This window comes from Rattus norvegicus, chromosome 9 (assembly GCF_036323735.1).
Source record: "Rattus norvegicus strain BN/NHsdMcwi chromosome 9, GRCr8, whole genome shotgun sequence".
Lineage (NCBI taxonomy): Eukaryota > Metazoa > Chordata > Mammalia > Rodentia > Muridae > Rattus > Rattus norvegicus.
Genome location: NC_086027.1, coordinates 57909125 through 57929143, shown reverse-complemented (window position 1 = coordinate 57929143; position 20019 = coordinate 57909125). Strand labels below are relative to the sequence as shown.

Here is a 20019-nt window from a genome sequence, read left to right as displayed (position 1 = left end):
AGGGAGGAAGGAAGGAAGGAAGGGAGGAAGGAAGGGAGGAAGGGAGGAAGGGAGGGAGGAAGGGAGGAAGGGAGGAAGGGAGGGAGGAAGGAAGGGAGGAAGGGAGGAAGGAAGGAAGGGAGGAAGGGAGGGAGGAAGGGAGGAAGGGAGGAAGGGAGGAAGGGAGGAAGGGAGGGAGGAAGGAAGGAAGGAAGGGAGGAAGGAAGGGAGGAAGGGAGGAAGGGAGGGAGGAAGGGAGGAAGGGAGGAAGGGAGGGAGGAAGGAAGGGAGGAAGGGAGGAAGGAAGGAAGGGAGGAAGGGAGGGAGGAAGGGAGGAAGGGAGGAAGGGAGGGAGGAAGGGAGGAAGGATGGAAGGAAGGAAGGAAGGAAGGAAGGAAGAAGGAAGGAAACCAAAGTCATTCTTGACCTTCTACCAAAGATGCTAGAGAAATTGTTCTATACATATGATAACCACCCTCCAATAGTGCTCAGCATCAGAAACTGAAGATGTTTTCATTTTGAAAGTTAGTCCTCAGAAAGATGCCCTTAAAGTGCACACTGAGTGTAGAGAGTCTTTAAGGGGTTAAGCATTCTTTTTCCTTTCCTTTTTCTTTATTCTGATCTTGCATCAAGCTGACTAGCTTCCAGGTGGCTCCCTGGTGGGGCAAAGGGTAAGGAGCTGGCATGCTATAAATTATAGTGATTACAACATGACAGCAGGCCCCCAGCTGAGGTCTGGAACTCCCTGCTTGGAGAGCATTCAAGGACATTCAGTCAGTCTCCTGAAGGTTTAGGAGCTCAAATGGCTTTCTCAACTCCCCAGGCCTTTTAACTTCTATAATTCTGACACTTGTTGGATGCATTTTATCTCCCAATCAGTTTAATTAGGAGACGTCAGATTAAAAAATGATCTGCTGCTTCTGAAAGGCACTTGAACCACAAGACACATTTACAAAACTGTTATCTTTCCTTGTCTCTCATTCCATCCCTCCAGCACCCATTACAGACAGGGTGAAGAAACGGGGCTTTGTGAAACACCAGTTGCCAAAGAAAGAAAAAAGGACAGCACAGTAGAGCTCATGCGGGAAGCAGTGTGGCAAGTGTCAGACGTAAAGCTTTTGAGAAGTCATGATGAGAATAAATATGCCTTATTTTCCATCAGTATTTCTTGCTTTGGGTTTTTTTCTTTTCTAAAAAGAAAGAACAGCTTTTTAACTGGCTCTAGGAATCAGAGAGCAGAAAATGGCAAAAGGTGGACTGAGGTATAGGCTAAAACTGAAGCATACATGGAGTTTGGCAGCAAGGAGGGAGCAGGGGTACCCCAGGCTCGAGTCTGAGGTTCCGGTTCTGTCAATAAACATCCATTTGAAAGGATATGATAAAAATACCTTAGCCACCAAAGATCAGGATTTTCAAAACTACCAAGGTAAAAACTGTAAAATGACCCTTTCCGTGGGGGCAGCTACAAATGAAAGAACTGTTTTCTGAATAAATTCCCTCAGCTGTGGCAAGCACAACTCCAAGACAACAGGTAGCATTGGACTTCACCTTCCACGATTTTCAGGCCAGGTGGAGGAGCTGAGAGGGGAGCTGAGGAAAAGCTATTTGCAAAGTCATTTTATCATACTATAGTGCAGCGCTTTAAATTTTCAGATAAAAAGAAATGGCTTGGCAAATCAGTCAGATCATATGTAAGGGGCGGGGGTTGGGGGGACAGCCCTATAAAACGCTAGAGGAGACTAAACAGGTTTTAACGGCAGATACTGTTATTATATGTTTGTCTATTTACTATTAAAATTTCATTAATTTTTTCTTGCTTGGTTTAAAGAAAGCAGAGTAGACGTGCCAGCGGTGTTTAATTGTGCTGTATCTGCTGTCTCTATTGAGCCCATTCAAATCTGTCTTGAGTCCAATGAACTACTCCAGAAAGAGGCTATGAGAACTAAACTATATTAAGAACAACAAATTCAGTGCGAGGACACCCTTAGCTAACTATAAAGGGATTTCCCAACTCTATGACCTTCCACATTGAGTACTTGGGACCCTAGCAGGAAGCAAGCCATGCACTTTCAATTTCTGGGTAGACATGGTTATACAAACAAACTGTAAGATCTCTAACACCAAGCAACTTGGTCTATTAGTGGCTGGTTCACTCTGTTGCTGTGGAATACACTGTGATTTTCCAGTTACATTAAAATCTCAGAATAAATAATTTTAATAAGTTGTGGAAATCCATCTTATTTTTTCCAGTTAATGTTTTGAAGCTTGGGTAAAAGGAAACTTAAGGAAATGAATAAGAGATGCTGATGAGTCAATGACATACACATGTGCGTGCATGCGTCCATGCATGCGCACACGCATCCACACACAAAATCCATAATGTTACTTTGTTTCTTTTCAATCTAAATTATATCTAAGCTATTGTATAAAATCAAGACACCCACAAGGCAGGGAGATACTGAAGAAGTATACATCTTTACCAAGATGAGCAGCATCTTGGTAAAATGGTTGTTCTGTGGGCCATTTCAGAAGTCTTGTCCAAGCAGTGGGAGACCCTGAGACACTATGGATTTCAGATGTGCTGAAATCGTGTCAGTAGAGCATTCTGGTAGGGAAAGAGAGTTCTGTGTAGAGCATAATTTGCCTTGTTTTGCCCAGTGTTTCAGAATTAGTGACACATCCTTATGGCTTTCTAGTCATAATCTAGTCTAGGAAACAAAGAGATCAAAGCCTTGTATGATAGGGACAAAGACAAAGACAAACTGACAAAGGTCTCGTGTCTCATTAAAGGGCCTGACATCTTCAGCAGGATGAGACTTGCTGACCATCATGTTGTGCTGTTGAAAGAGGAGAAAAGAATGAAATGAAGAGCCCACTCTAAGGAGTCCTGTCTCCAGAACCAGTTGTAGTACCTGTATACTTCTTCAGTATCTCCCTGCCTTGTGGGTGTCTTGATTTTATACAATAGCTTAGATATAATTTAGATTGAAAAGAAACAAAATAACATTATGGATTTTGTGTGTGGGTGCGTGCGCGCATGCATGGACGCGTGCACGAATGTGTGTATGTCATTGACCCATCAGGCCTTGCAGATGTTAAAATGCTTGGTTGGCTCACATCTCTATAAACGCCTCTTGAAAGTCAAATTAAACTCCCCAAATTGAAAAACTGCAAAGCTAAAACAACAAATGAAGTCCAGTGCCTGTGCTCAATAGGAGTAAATAAAAAAATTTCAAGAAGGTTATATCAGATTTTTAACTTCCCTATCATTATTAATTTAATTTCCAGTCATTATGATAATACCAAGCATTTAGAATGCATTTGGTGTTTATGTAAATGAAATTACTCCTCAAAATTACAATTTCAGATTAATATGCTATTAAAAATGTCACCCGAAAGTGCTTTTATTATTTTGCCAGTGAAATGAACGTTCCCTGTTTCTTTGTATAAGTGAAATTTCAGCATTAAAGAAAATCTTCCTTAGATTTTGAAAACAGTATTGTTTCTGTTTAAGAATTCTCCTTATGCTACATTAGTGCCGTGTTCTTTGACAGCATAAAATATGCAAATATAGCCTTTTAATGGTGATTTTTCATTTTGTTGCTGTCGTTTAACTCAGAAGCAAGCGATGCTGTTGCTGCTTATCACTTACAACAGTGAAGGCACTGAATTGATGTTTATGTTCAGAACAGAGCAGTTGACACAGAAACAAATACATTTAAAATACCATCTGTGCTACACTGGCTTCTTCCTCAAAGGATAATAGAGTTGTTGAAAGTCAGCCTTGGAGAGATGCTTGGAATAGTGGGGCAGAGGAGACCTGCCACTTCGTAAGAAACACGAGCAGCTGAGGTTCGCTCCATTTGGACACTGGTCACAGGAAAGAGAAGTAGGGAAAAGGGAGAGAGCATATGTGAAAACCACAGCTTCCTAGGAATCTCCACATCTGACAGAGGAGCTGCCACCCCGCTTTCTGCACCTCCATCACCCAGATTGCCCGTTTGGCTCCCTGCCTCACTGTCCACCTCTCCTTGCTACCTCTCCATGATACACATCACTCCATCTGTTACTGGTTTCCCAACCTGACGCTCAGGAACCCTCTAAATGCTGCGTGCTGAATTACGTAGGAGGAGCATCTCTCGTGGCTGTTGGAACTCATAGAGGCAGACAGCTGGGTGGGAGGATAGTTGGATGGCAGAGCTTTGCTCCCGACACATGCCGTGCCTAGCAAGGCTGGCTCTCCGGAGGGAGCTGGCGTCTGAGATGAGGAGATGCTAGAAAATAGAATGCAAGAAGCCTTCTACCATTCTGTACCAATGAGAAACGGAAGAGGGGGGAAGAGGACCCATTAATGTAGTAGGTAGAGTTTTGTATTGTATGATATTTTTCTCTTAGCTTACCTGAGGTAAATGATGCTACGCACGCTCCCAGTGCAGAGATCCTCACATTCAAACTCCGTAGGTAGGAAAATGAGGCTTCTTTGTGGTCTTCTCCACACTAACATTCTAATGTAGTTAATCAGCATTCGTAGACCTATTGGCAGGGGATGATAATCATTATACTACTTAACATTAATTGCACACTTGTTCGCTGTGCATGTGACTGCTGTTAGCAGCTATACGTGCTTGCTCTGCTGAAAAACTTCCCCATTGCCCTCAAAGCCACTCCCTGCAATCCATACCCTGCCCCGAGGCCTCCCTGTGGTTTTGGAGGTTGACTGCTCTGGACTGCTCTTAAGTAGGCTCCTCTAATGTATATTTCACCTCCAGTATAGTGCTAAGAGATAAAAACCAAGCACGGACATTCCTCTAGCCCTGCCCTGTCATGGCAGGTTGGCTGTGCCCTGTCAAACATTTGACCAATGACAGATATTTTACTGGTCTCCCTTGTCTCTTGATATGGTAAATCTTCTCCACGTCAGCCGCTGGTCTATCTCTTTCACATTGCCTTTCCCTCGGAAAGCATCCCCTTTATTAATCCTACCAATCACTCCACCCTGTGTGTGCCATCTACTCCACCAGATGTGTTCGCAGATGTGGAAATTACGATATGAAATTACAACTTGCACGCTGCATAAACACGAGGGCCAGCGTAGAAACTCATTTTTTTTTTAAACTCAATACAACTCTCCTGCATGCCCAGGCTAATCAGTTCTAACTTCATAACTTCATAACCACCATGAAACTCAAACTCTTTCCTAGGCTACAGTGGTTCCATCACATTAAAAGGATTTGCATAGTTTTAGATAACAAAATAATTCAAGTTTCACCTACAACAAAAAGAGAAGGAATCTAAGGTTGTGGCGGGGAGCATAAGAAGCTTCATGGTCCCACCTTCCTACTACTAACGCTCTGTGTCAGCCTGCCTCTGACTGTTGGTACACACAATGATTTCAGATGAATGAAACATGTCAAGACTGGCTTTAAAAATTGTGGCCGTGCATCAGTTCTGCTGAGAAAAGTCACAAGCCAGTGACATGAAATAGTTCGTGATGCAAGAACTGAGACCTCTCAATAGTCACACAGTTAGTTTGAAAGTAGATCCTTCTCCCGTCGACCCTTAGATAACGGCAGTCCCGGCCAATACATTGACCATCACCTGGGACAAACATTAAGCTGGAACCTCCCAAGTAAGTAATCTGAAGACTCTTGACCCATAAAAATTATGACTTAATCAATATTCATTGTTTCACCAAATAGGTTTTAGAATAATATACTAAATAACAACAGAGAACTTACATAGAACTGGACTCTGACGTCCATTATAGAGTAATAGAGTCTTAAGGATGAATCCTCTGGGTGGGTTCTGAGCTCTTTGAGTCTTATAAGGAAGCTGCAGCATGGAAATAATGAACACCTACTTTGTTCCGGACACACTCTGACTCTCATCCTGTCCTATAGCAAAGCAGCGGCTGGACCATGCAGCTATCTGACTCCTATATCACTTTTACAAAGGATATAAAGAAATCTTTTACGCAGATCTTGCCATTGTACAAGGGTAAATTCCTTGAATTTCAATTCTTTAGGAATGATGTTAATGGAAAAAGTTATGAAAGAAAGTTAGTCAAGAGCAAGAAGTGGTTGAATGTCTACCAGAAATCAAATGAGGTGTTTATGATAATATGTAGCACATACTGAAATACCAGTCTTAGGGAAATATATAAGACTGATTTCATATGTGGTTAATTCAGCTGTTTTTGATCATGATAAATAAATCCTGATAATAGCTCAAGAAATGCTCTATTAATATGGGAAAAACAATTATGCTAGGATAAAATGAAGTATTTTGCCACTAGGAGAGTTTTTTACATCTGAATTTTTCAATTATAAAAGAAGACTCTAGCTTACTTTTATCTCAAAAGGATAAACATTTTATTTAATAATAAAAATGACAGATGATGTTTTAAAAAAAAAGAAAAAGAGAAATCAAATGAGGGCCACCAGTTTCCTTTCTGTGGTCTCTTGTTCTTAAATGACACAGTCTTCAAAGAAATCGAACCGATTAAGCTTAAGCTAGCTCTCCTCTTGTTGAACAACCAGCTGAAGGGTAGGTAGAGGAGGGTAATATCACATAGTGAAAAACACAGTGTTCAAAGGAAACAGCAACCAGCGCAGCCACTGTGCTTTTCTTAATGGACTCCCTGCCTTGATATCTTTGCCTCTGATTTTTCTTAACAACCAGTGTCATGGTATCCTACCAAGTAATCAGGGCTCATTAGTCAATGAGAAGAACCTAGATCTGATAACACACTAATATGGTCCATACTACAGACCTGGTGTGCACCCAGGTCTTTTGCATCCCTACTAAGTCACATTTGAGAATGACTTATGGCAGTTAGGACCTTCCCTTTATTATGATGACTACTTATGACCCGAAAGTTGAACTAAGTTATAAATGTATCATGTAGATGCCTTGCTTTTACTTGAGATTATTGACTGTTGCCATACTCTGTCCATGCAACATACATGTTTCATAGACTTTCCACTCATGAAAAAGGCTACCAGGGGTATTTTCTGACATTGAAGAGAAAATGCAACTTTCCCTTTAATAAGAGTCTCATCCTTTTATAACGAGAATTTGTACACATAGTGCATGGCTGCCAGAGAAGAAGTTATGACATCCTAGTAGCATTCATACTAAAGAACTGAAGAAAAAGACCAGTTACAGTAGTGAAGAAGTTTTAAACATGCCTTGGCAGGGACTCAATGCTTTTTAATTCAGGGATTATGAAACACAAATGAGAAGCCCACATTTGTTTAAATGTGTTCAGCAGCTTCCTGAAGTTATGCTAAAAAGAGTATGCACTGTTATTATCCTGTACTTCACATTTGATAATTCCTCAGAAGTATTTGAAATTATAAAATTAAAAAAATCTGAGAGTTTAGTTCCGTTGTCAGTGGATTTATGAGGCAATGAGTGCTGTACTCAACACTGGAAAGAAAGAACAAAGGGATGAAAGGAAGATAGGAAGGAAGGAAGGAAGGAAGGAAGGAAGGAAGGAAGGAAGGGAAGAAGGAAGGAAGAAAAGGAAGAAAGGAAAGCTGGCAATTAAAGTCATATATGAAAATTTTTGAATGCATGAAAATTATCCGAGAGAGCTGTTCTGAAGAATGTTCTGCACCCTGGTTCCATTTTCAGATTCAGTTGGTCTGAATTCCCACAATCGGTCTGGGAATTTAAATGTTTAATAAGCACCCCAGGTGATTCTGAAAAAGGACACTTGCCTGTCACTGGTGCAATATCCTTGTGGAAAACTGAAGTCTGTTCAGAATCTAAAATAGCCAGGTCTAATGAAGAGACACAGAACTTCTAAGTCAAATGAACCCACTCTCATCACCAAGTCATTGTGCTGCCCACAAGGATTTACTTCTGACCTGCTGCTTAGAGTAAGAAAAAAAGGTGGGTCAACTGAAAGTTCATACAAGCAATGGCCACCTCAAGGAAGCTAACAGGTCAGCTTTAGCATGAGAACTCCTCAGCCTGGGTGTCTAGGGATCTTTAAAACACAGTGTAGAAAGGTCAGCCAAGGGATAGGAGGAGGAGTCCTAAATGCTGGTGAATGAAGCAGTAAAATATTTTGTTTAAATGAACAGTTACCACTTAAAATACATTCAATAGTGTCCCATAATAGCAAGTTGATTCCAATGCTACAAATTTGGTAGCTCGGAGGATGCTCTTATTGAACAATTTCCCTGAAGATCTGCAGTCTTGTTACCAATCCTGTGTGTCAGGCACAATTAAACCTTCACCAGTGAATACATTCTGTTATTCCACAAATATAAATACAGGTGCTTAACATGAAAATCGGAAAATGAAAACCCCACAGTTAGTTCAATTAACCTGCTTTACTCACAAACACCCTGAAAATGAGGAGTTTTCAATGTCTGTGTAGATTTCAAAGATAGATGGCAGAGAATACAAAAACAAACAAACAAAAGGAAACTTGTTATAGTGAATTTCAATGTGGATCAACTAGCCAAGGTTGCTGGCCAATCGAAAGTGATGCTTGAACAAAAATAGAAAAGTAAAGACAAGCTTTGTATAAAGGTGATCGGACATGGGGGAGGGAACAGGAAGCTTAACCAAAAGGAACCAGAGTACTGGACTAAATGTGAAGCTTCTTTTGCACTAATTTATTTAAGAAGAAATATCAGAAAGAGAAGGGAATATTGAAGGGGTCGTATAGTCAGAAATTGCAGTTATAAGGGATTCAAAAAGATAACAAGAGCCCACAGGAGAGATCCCACTTTTGCTCCACTAACTGTCCAAACAGGAACCTGGCAGGAGCTCAAGGGCATAGGAACTGCGGAGCAACCTTGAACACAGTAATTCCAGTATTTATCTGTGCCCAGAGCTAAGGGTGTCCTACAGCCCTCCAGACCCAAATCACGCCCAGAGAGAGCTGGTCTACCAGGAGTGCTCTCACTCGTAAGCCTACAGGTGAGACACTACTTTCTTGCTCCAATAACTGTAAAAAGAGGGACCCGCCAAGAGCATGCAGGGCACATACACATTCTCATTCTCTCTCTCTCTCTCTCTCTCTCTCTCTCTCTCTCTCTCTCTCTCTCTCTCTCTCTCCCTCCTAGTGTGAAGTAACTAGCTTTCCCAGTGAGTTTCAAATCGTTTGTGTAAAGTGTTTCTCTTTAAGGAGCATAGTGCATTTTGAGTGTGCAGTGTGTGGCAGAAGTGGGGGAGTTCACAGGAGTCCCTGACAGTCATTGGAAGTCATATCCACAGGGAGGAATACACGCATCTAGAAGAATGGAAGTTTTACTCTTCTCTCTCCTTCCAAGCCAGTTAATAAAGCCGAAGCCTGGTTTCATGCACAATCAATGAGGGTGAGTTATTCTGACAGAAATTTAACATCCTTCACTGATCATGCAGTGCTATACATAATAAATATTTTAAAGCAATACAGTGCTGGTAATTTATTAGGCAGCATAAAATAATGAACACAATACTGAGGTGTAGAGATGAAATTACTCAGATTGGTAAAATGACCTAGGGAGGATGGGTAGCCCCAAGGTTTTCTGTACATTACAAACATAAAGAACTTAGGTGCGAGGTGGAGTGGTACATTCTTATTTATTTTAGAGTTATTTTCCTTATATTTTTCCATTTTTCGACAAAGATTATTCTTTTCTTTCCAAGAGAATAATCGAAATGCTTTATCTTGTCATAAGTCTGGCATGGAGTTTATTTTTCTATTTCATCTCTATTATATTCCAAATCTAGAAATGTTCACATATCAAAGTTCATCTGTTGCTCATAAGGCTCATTGGAAAAATCACATTTTACAAAGAATTTACAAATGCTAAGATTATCAAGCTTATTCTGTGTAGAGTCAATTCTTGAACATTCTAGTAGGTCACAGTCTAGTGGGACCTCATTCTGGATAACACATGCCTAGGTGGAAACTGGGAGAGTAGAGTGGCAGGTACTTGGAGCTTAGGGAGTGCTGTAAGATTCAGACAGTTCAGTGAATGTAGTGAGCAATACATTTATAGAAGAATACATTTCCAAATATTCTGAAGTGAATTATTTGAACACTTTCCCTGCAACATGGAGATTGGGTGAAACATTATAGTGACTTCATTGCTGGTTGATGAATCTCATGTAAAGGGGTAAGGCTGGATATTTGCTACACTGGAGAAAGCAGTTGATCAATGTAGCAGGAAGAGAAAGGCACAGCAGAGCTGGGGTAAGGAACACAGACTCGAGATCCTGGTAGTTGGAGCTCTGGCCTAGCTATGGCAAGCAGGTGAAAGCTGTATAAATCACCTAACCTCTTCATTTAAAAATTGATTATGCAAACAGATAACCCTGACAGGAAAAAGATCAGACCTAATGGCCCACAGGCATGTAAGAATCAGGCACACCTGTTGGAAGCTACTTCTAGAGAAGACCAGCTAAAACAACTAGCCTTGTCAGACTGAGCAACTACTAGATCCTTGGACTTCCCATTTACAGCTGCCCACTGTTGGGGAGCTAGACTACAGATTGAGGTGACAAATCAGATTCTCCCATGGCAGAGGGAAGAGGAATAATCTCTCAGGAAAAACCCTAAGATCTGCATATCTGCAACATCTTGTTTGCTGCACCAAGACCACAGGTGAGACACTACTTTTGGTCCACTAACTGTCCTAAGAGAGACCCATGAAGAGCACACGGGACACAGGAAATGCAGAGCATTCTGGGACAGGACCCTTCTGGTCTCCATCTGCAACCAGAGCTATAGTTGTGCAAAGTCCTCTGAAACCAAAACCTGCCCAAAGAGACCTGATACTAGAGGACTGCTCCTACTCCTAAGACCACAAACTCACACGTGCACAGGAGGGACAAGCTCTAGTCAGACACAGCAAGGCCAACTAACGTCAGAGATAAGCAGATGGCAAGAGGTAAGAGCAAGAACCTAAGCATCAGAAACCAAGACTATTTGGCATCATCAGAACCCAGTTCTCCCACCACATCAAGTACTAAATACCTCAACGCATCGGAAAAGCAAGATTTGGATTTAAAATCACATCTCATGATGATGATGATAGAGGACTATAACAATGACATAAACGACTCCCTTAAAGAAATATAGGACAACACAGGTAAACAATTAGAGTTCTTTAAGAGGAAACACAAAAATTCCTAGGAAAATTACAGGAAAACACAACCAAACAGGTGAAGGAATTGAACAAAACCATCCAGGATTTAAAAATAGAAATAGAAACAATAAAGAAATCACAAAAGGAGACAACCCTGGAGATAGAAAACCTAGACATAGAAAAAATAAAACTTAAACGTCCAATAAATATCTTCAACAAAATTATAGAAAGAAACTTCCCTAACCTAAAGAAAGAGATGCCTGTGAACATACAAGAAACCTAAGGAAGTGCTCGCTTCGGCAGCACATATACTAAAATTGGAACGATACAGAGAAGATTAGCATGGCCCCTGCGCAAGGATGACACGCAAATTCGTGAAGCGTTCCATATTTTTTTATCCAAACTATTCCACAAAATTGAAACAGATGGAGCCCTACCGAATTCCTTCTATGAAGCCACAATTACTCTTATACCTAAACCACACAAAGACACAACAAAGAAAGAGAACTTCAGACCAATTTCCCTTATGAATATCGACGCAAAAATACTCAATAAAATTCTGGCAAACCGAATTCAAGAGCACATCAAAACAATCATCCACCATGATCAAGTAGGCTTCATCCCAGGCATGCAGGGATGGTTTAATATACGGAAAACCATCAACGTGATCCATTATATAAACAAACTGAAAGAACAGAACCACATGATCATTTCATTAGATGCTGAGAAAGCATTTGACAAAATTCAACACCCCTTCATGATAAAAGTCCTGGAAAGAATAGGAATTCAAGGCCCATACCTAAACATAGTAAAAGCCATATACAGCAAACCAGTTGCTAACATTAAACTAAATGGAGAGAAACTTGAAGCAATCCCACTAAAATCAGGGACTAGAAAAGGCTGCCCACTCTCTCCCTACTTATTCAATATAGTTCTTGAAGTTCTAGCCAGAGCAATCAGACAACAAAAGGAGATCAAAGGGATACAGATCGGAAAAGAAGAGGTCAAAATATCACTATTTGCAGATGACATGATAGTATATTTAAGTGATCCCAAAAGTTCCACCAGAGAACTACTAAAGCTGATAAACAACTTCAGCAAAGTGGCTGGGTATAAAATTAACTCAAATAAATCAGTTGCCTTCCTCTATACAAAAGAGAAACAAGCCGAGAAAGAAATTAGGGAAACGACACCCTTCATAATAGACCCAAATAATATAAAGTACCTCGGTGTGACTTTAACCAAGCAAGTAAAAGATCTGTACAATAAGAACTTCAAGACACTGAGGAAAGAAATTGAAGAAGACCTCAGAAGATGGAAAGACCTCCCATGCTCATGGATTGGCAGGATTAATATGGTAAAAATGGCCATTTTACCAAAAGCAATCTACAGATTCAATGCAATCCCCATCAAAATACCAATCCAATTCTTCAAAGAGTTAGACAGAACAATTTGCAAATTCATCTGGAATAACAAAAAACCCAGGATAGCTAAAGCTATCCTCAACAATAAAAGGACTTCAGGGGGAATCACTATCCCTGAACTCAAGCAGTATTACAGAGCAATAGTGATAAAAACTGCATGGTATTGGTACAGAGACAGACAGATAGACCAATGGAATAGAATTGAAGACCCAGAAATGAACCCACACACCTATGGTCACTTGATTTTTGACAAAGGAGCCAAAACCATCCAATGGAAAAAAGATAGTATTTTCAGCAAATGGTGCTGGTTCAACTGGAGGGCAACATGTAGAAGAATGCAGATCGATCCATCCTTATCACCGTGTACAAAGCTTAAGTCCAAGTGGATCAAGGACCTCCACATCAAACCAGACACACTCAAACTAATAGAAGAAAAACTAGGGAAGCATCTGGAACACATGGGCACTGGAAAAAATTTCCTGAACAAAACACCAATGGCTTATGCTCTAAGATCAAGAATCGACAAATGGGATCTCATAAAACTGCAAAGCTTCTGTAAGGCAAAGGACACTGTGGTTAGGACAAAACGGCAACCAACAGATTGGGAAAAGATCTTTACCAATCCTACAACAGATAGAGGCCTTATTTCCAAAATATACAAAGAACTCAAGAAGTTAGACCGCAGGGAAACAAATAACCCTATTAAAAAATGGGGTTCAGAGCTAAACAAAGAATTCACAGCTGAGGAATGCCGAATGGCTGAGAAACACCTAAAGAAATGTTCAACATCTTTAGTCATAAGGGAAATGCAAATCAAAACAACCCTGAGATTTCACCTCACACCAGTGCGATTGGCTAAGATCAAAAACTCAGGTGACAGCAGATGCTGGCGAGGATGTGGAGAAAGAGGAACACTCCTCCATTGTTGGTGGGATTGCAGACTGGTAAAACCATTCTGGAAATCAGTCTGGAGGTTCCTCAGAAAATTGGACATTGAACTGCCTGAGGATCCAGCTATACCTCTCTTGGGCATATACCCAAAAGATGCCTCAACATATAAAAGAGACACGTGCTCCACTATGTTCATCGCAGCCTTATTTATAATAGCCAGAAAATGGAAAGAACCCAGATGCCCTTCAACAGAGGAATGGATACAGAAAATGTGGTACATCTACACAATGGAATATTACTCAGCTATCAAAAACAACGACTTTATGAAATTCGTAGGCAAATGGTTGGAACTGGAAAATATCATCCTGAGTGAGCTAACCCAATCACAGAAAGACATACATGGTATGCACTCATTGATAAGTGGCTATTAGCCCAAATGCTTAAATTACCCTAGATCCCTAGAACAAACGAAACTCAAGACGGATGATCAAAATGTGAATGCTTCACTCCTTCTTTAAATGAGGAAAAAGAATACCCTTGGCAGGGAAGGGAGAGGCAAAGATTAAAACAGAGACTGAAGGAACACCCATTCAGAGCCTGCCCCACATGTGGCCCATACCTATACAGCCACCCAATTAGACAAGATGGATGAAGCAAAGAAGTGCAGACCGACAGGAGCCGGATGTAGATCGCTCCTGAGAGACACAGCCAGAATACAGCAAATATAGAGGCGAATGCCAGCAGCAAACCACTGAACTGAGAATAGGTCCCCTATTGAAGGAATCAGAGAAAGAACTGGAAGAGCTTGAAGGGGCTCGAGACCCCAAAAGTACAACAATGCCAAGCAACCAGAGCTTCCAGGGACTAAGCCACTACCTAAAGACTATACATGGACTGACCCTGGACTCTGACCCCATAGGTAGCAATGAATATCCTAGTAAGAGCACCAGTGGAAGGGGAAGCCCTGGGTCCTGCTAAGACTGAACCCCCAGTGAACTAGTCTATGGGGGGAGGGCGGCAATGGGGGGAGGGTTGGGAGGGGAACACCCATAAGGAAGGGGAGGGGGGAGGGGGATGTTTGCCCGGAAACCGGGAAAGGGAATAACACTCGAAATGTATATAAGAAATACTCAAGTTAATAAAAAAAAAAAATAAAAAGGAAAAAAAAAAAGAGAAAAAAAAAAAAAAAAAAAGAAACCTAAGGAAATCCAAATAGATTGGACCAGAAAAGAAATTCCTCCCATCACATAATAGTCAAAACACCAAATGCAAAAAACAAAGAAAGAGTAGTAAAAGCAGTGAGAGAGAAAAAGTCAAGTAATATATAAAGAAAGACCTCTCAGAATTTCACCAGACTTCTCACCAGAAACTATGAAAATCAGAAGATCCTGGCCAGAAGTCATACAGACACTAATACAACAAAAATGTCAGCCCACACTATTATACCCAGCAAAACTCTCAAATAACATAGTGAAAGAAAACAAGATATTCCATGACAAACCAAATGTATACACTATCTTTCCATAAATCAAGCCCTACAAAGGATAATAGATGGGAAACTCCAGCACAAGAAAGGTAATGACGCCCTACAAAAAGCAAGAAGGTAATCTTCTTTCAACAAACCCAAAAGAAGATAGCCATAATATAGTTCTACCTCTAACAACAATAATAACAGGAAAAACAATCACTATTCCTTAATATCTCTTAAAATCAATGAACTTGATTCCCCAATAAAAAGACATAGACTAACAGACTGGATACATAAACAGGACACAGCATTTTGCTGTATACATGAAACACACCCTAGTGACAAAGACAGACAATACATCAACTAAAAGGCTGGGAAAAAATTTTCCAAGCAAATGTTCTGAATAAACAAACTGGAGTAGACATACTAATGTCAAATAAAACTGACTTTCAATGAAAAGATATCAAAAAAGATAAGGAAGGACACTTCATACTTATCAAAGGAAAAATCTATCAGGGTGAACTCTCAATTCTAAACATCTATGCTCAAAATGCAATGACACCCACACCCACATTAATAAAAGAAACTTTACAAAAGCTTGAGGCATATATTGCACCATCCACAATAATAGTGGGAGATTTCAACATTTCACTCTCATTCATGGACAGATCATGAAAACAGAAACTAAACAGAGAAGCAATGAAACTAAGAGAAGTTATGAACATATATATCTATAGAACATTTGATACTAAAAAAATAAATAAATAAATACCTTCTTCTCAGCACCTCATGGTACCGTCTCTAAAAACAGACCTCAACAGATAAAAGAAGATTGAAGTAATACAACGCATAATAACAATAATAATAATAATAATTTTATCGGATCAACATGGACTAAAGCTGGTCTTCAATAATGACAAAAACAACAAAAAGCCCATATACACATGGAAGCTTAACAATGCTCTACTCAATAATAACTTGGACAAGGAGGAAATGAAGAAATTAAAGGCTTTTTAGAATTCAATGAAAATGAAGGCACATTATACCCAAACTTATGAGACACAATAAAAGTAGTGCTAAGCGGAAAATTCATAGCTCTGAGTGCCTCCAAAAAGAAAGTGGAGAGAACATACACTAACAGCTTGATAGCACACCTAAAAACTCTAGAACAAAAAGAAGCAAATACATCCAAGAAGAGTACATGGCAGGAAATGCACAAACTCAGAGCTGAAATCAACCAAGTAGAAACCAAAAGAACTATAACAAAAAAATCAACAAAGCCAGGAGCTGGGTTTTTTTTTGTTTGTTTTTTTGGTTTTTTTTTTTTTTTTGAGAAAATCAATGAGATAGATAGACCCTTAGCCAGACTGAGCAGAGGGCACAGAGACAGTATCCAAATAAAATAAAAGTGGAGACAAAACAACAGAAACTGAGGAAATTAAAAAAATTATTAGATCCTACTACAACAGCCTATAATCAATAAAACTGGAAATTATGGAGGAAATGGACAATTTTACGTACAGATACCAAGTACCAAAGCTAAACCATCTAAACAGTCCCATAACCCCTCAGGAAATAGAAGTCTCCAAACCCCAAAAGCCCAAGACCAGATGGGTTTAGTGTAGAATTTTATCACACCTTCAAAGAAGACCTAATACCAATACTCTTCAAATTATTTCATGAAATAGAAACAGAGGAATACTACCGAATTCATCCTTTGAAGCCACAATTATGCTTATACGTACATCACACTATGGCCCTAAAATGAAAGAGAACTTCAGACCAATTTCCCTCATGAGTATCAATGCAAAAATACACAATAAAATATTTACCAATAGAATCCAAGAACACATCAAAATGATCATTCACCATGATCAATTAGGCTTCATCCCAGGGATGCAAGAATGGTTCCATATATGGAAATCAATCATCATAATCCACTATATAAATAAACTCAAAGGAGAAAAAACATACGATCATCTCATTAGATGCTTAGAAAGTATTTGACAAAATTCAGCACACCTTCATGATAAAAGTCTTAGAAAGATCAGAAATTCAAGGCCTATACTAAGCATAGTAAAAGCAATATACAGCAAACCAGTAGCCAACATCAAACTAAATGGTGAGAAACTTTAAGCAAACCTGCTAAAAACAGGGAATAGACAAGGCTACCCATTATTTTCGTATCTATTCCACATAGTACTTGAAGTCCTAGCCAGAGGAATTAGACAACAAAAAAGGAGGTCAAAGGATACAAATTGGAAAGGAAGAAGTCAAAATATCACTATTTGCAGAGGATATCATATTATACTTCAGTGACCCCAAATATAAACACACCCTAGAAAAAGGAAGAAAATAGTCTTCCTGCAACAAATCCAAAAGGAGAGAGTCACACAAACATAATTCCAACTCTAACAACAAAAATAACAGGAAACAACAATTACTGTTCCTTAATATCTCTTAACATCAATGGACTCAGTTTCCCAATAAAAAGACAAAGACTAGCATACTGGATTCGAAAAGAGGACACAGCATTTGCTGTATACAGCAAACACACCTCAGTGACAAACACAGAAACTACCACAGAGTAAAAGGCTGGGGAAAAAACATTGCAAGTAAGTAGTCTGAAGAAACAAGCTGGAGTAGCCATTCTTATATAAAAAAAAAATGACTTTCAGTCAAAATTTATCAAAAAACATAAGGCAGGACACTTCATATTCATCAAAGGAAAAATACACCAAGAAGAACTCTCAATCCTGAATATCTATGCTCCCAAGTGCAAGGGCACGTACATTCATAGAAGAAGTCTTATAAAGCTCAAAGCACACATTGTACCACACACAATAATAGTGGGAGACTTCAAAACCCCACTTTCATCAATGGACAGATCATGGAAACAGAAACTAAATAGAGACATAGACTAACAGAAGTTATGAACCAAATGGACTTAACAGATATTTATAGAACATTCCATCCTAAAACAAAAGGATATACCTTCTTCTCAGCACCTCATGGTACCTTCTCCAAAACTGATCATATGATCAGTCACAAAACAGGCCTCAATAGATACAGGAAGATAGAAATAATCCCATGCATCCTATCAGATCACCACGGACTAAGGCTGGTCTTCAATAGCAACGATAATGACAAAATATCCACATATACGTGGAAGCTGAACAAAGCTCTATGCAATAATAACTTGGTCAAAGAAGAAATGAAGAAATTAAAGGCTTTTAGAATTTAATGAAAATGAAGGCACATCGTACCCAAACTTATGGGACACAATGAAAGCAGTGCTAAGAGGAAAACTCACAGCTCTGAGTGCAAAAAGAAACTGGAGAGAGCAGCTTGACAGCACACCTAAAAGCTCTAGAACAAAAAGAAGCAAATACACCCAAGAGGAGTAGACAGCAGGAAATAATCAAACTCAGCTGAAATCAACCAAGTAGAAACAAAAAGAATTATACAAAGAATCAAGAAAACCAGGAGCTGGTTCTATGAGTAAATCAACAAGAAAGATAACCAGACTAACCAGAGGGCACATAGAGAATATCCAAATTAACAAAATCAGAAATGAAAAGGGAGACATAACAACTGAAACTGAGAAAATTAAAAAAAAAAAAACATAAGATCCTACTAAAAAATACAAAGGCAGAAGCTCATAACTAATCTCTGGACTGAGTATGGAGTCCCCAATGGAGGAGTTAGAGAAAGAACTGAAGGAGCTGAAGGGGTTTGCGACTCCATAAAAAGAACAACAATGTCAACCAACCAGACCCCCAGAGCTCCCAGAGACTAAACCACCAGTGAAAGAGTATACATGGAGGGACCCACGGCCCCAGTTGCAAATGTAGCAGAGGATGCCATTGTCAGCATCAATAGAAGGAGAAGCACTTGGTCCTGTGAAGGCTCATTTCCCCAGTGTAGGGGAAGACCAGAGTGGTGATGTGGGAGTGGCTAGGTGGGAATTGGAGCATCATTATAGAAGCAGGGGGAGGGTAGATGGGAGAGAGGTGAGGGGGACAATATTTGAAATGTAAATACATAAAATATCCAATAAAAATATTAATAAAGAAAAGATAACAATACACCAAATGAACATCTTTACTGGTCCAAGAATTCACATAAGAGAATCTTGTGGGCTTTCTGCTGTTCTGGCAAGCTTTTCCCAAGCTGTTTCTCTGACATACTGGGTTTACAGGATCCAGTGCTGGCTTTGAAGTTAAATTTATTTGATTCTACAAGGAAGAGCAAATGCAGCTCTCTAAGGATGGAGTGGCCCTCTGCAGGTGTCTCCGTACTTATCCACTGAAGCTAGGTCCCTAGGTGTAAGTGGCTCTTCCAGCAGGTGTTTCTCAGTTCTTTTAGTCTTCCTAGCTCATTTTATCACATTATGTCTTATTGAACAGTCTTATTGGATCTAGCAGAATAGTGATTCCTAGGAGATGATATACTGATTACTATGTATCTCTTACAAACCCGTTACATGAAAAACACCCGGTACCCCAGTGGTGGGTGGTATCATGTTTGGGAAGGGAACACTTACTGAAAAAAATCCTTTCTAACCAGAGCACAAGCGTCTTACCACATTTGTCTCTGAATTATTTTTTTCCTCATCATCTCTGAGCTGTACCAATATAATGGCTATAAAAGTAAGAAAATAAAAAACAAACTTCAAGTTACCCGGAGCAGATACCAATCCCTGAAAGAAAAAGGAACAGAATCTTGTCCTGCTAAACTTTAGCAGAATGTTGTGCAATCTATTCAAATCAAGCATAAAAAATTAGATAAAACACTCAATGGAGCACCCCGATATTGCTGTCTGTAATTTAAATAAAAAACAAGGCAGGCAACAATACAAGTAGCAAAATAATATTTACTATCTATGAACAGCATCTAGTACAGACAAGCAATAAATAAGGATACTTAGGTCCAAAATATGAGGTGACAGAAGCTAATGAATGAAGAACTACAATATCCTCATAACCCAATCCATGAACTACAGATAAAATTTTCATATTACTTTCCCTGAGTGCCTATGTTTGTGCACATAAAATCTTATAAGGAGAACAGTCAAGTCAAGAGCTTTTACCAAAACCAAAGCAATTGCTAGTAAAATCGTTACCCCCCCCCCCATTTCTGCCCTCTTTTGGATATCCCC

The 20019-nt window shown here is 39.7% G+C and overlaps 1 non-coding gene across 1 annotated transcript; it reads left to right on the top strand.

The window, feature by feature from the left end:
* Positions 1-11362: 11362 nt before the first annotated feature.
* On the top strand, positions 11363-11469 carry LOC120094970 (U6 spliceosomal RNA). Its single transcript, XR_005489636.1, has one exon. It is a non-coding gene; the product is annotated as a U6 spliceosomal RNA (small nuclear RNA).
* The last annotated feature ends 8550 nt before the right edge of the window (positions 11470-20019 follow it).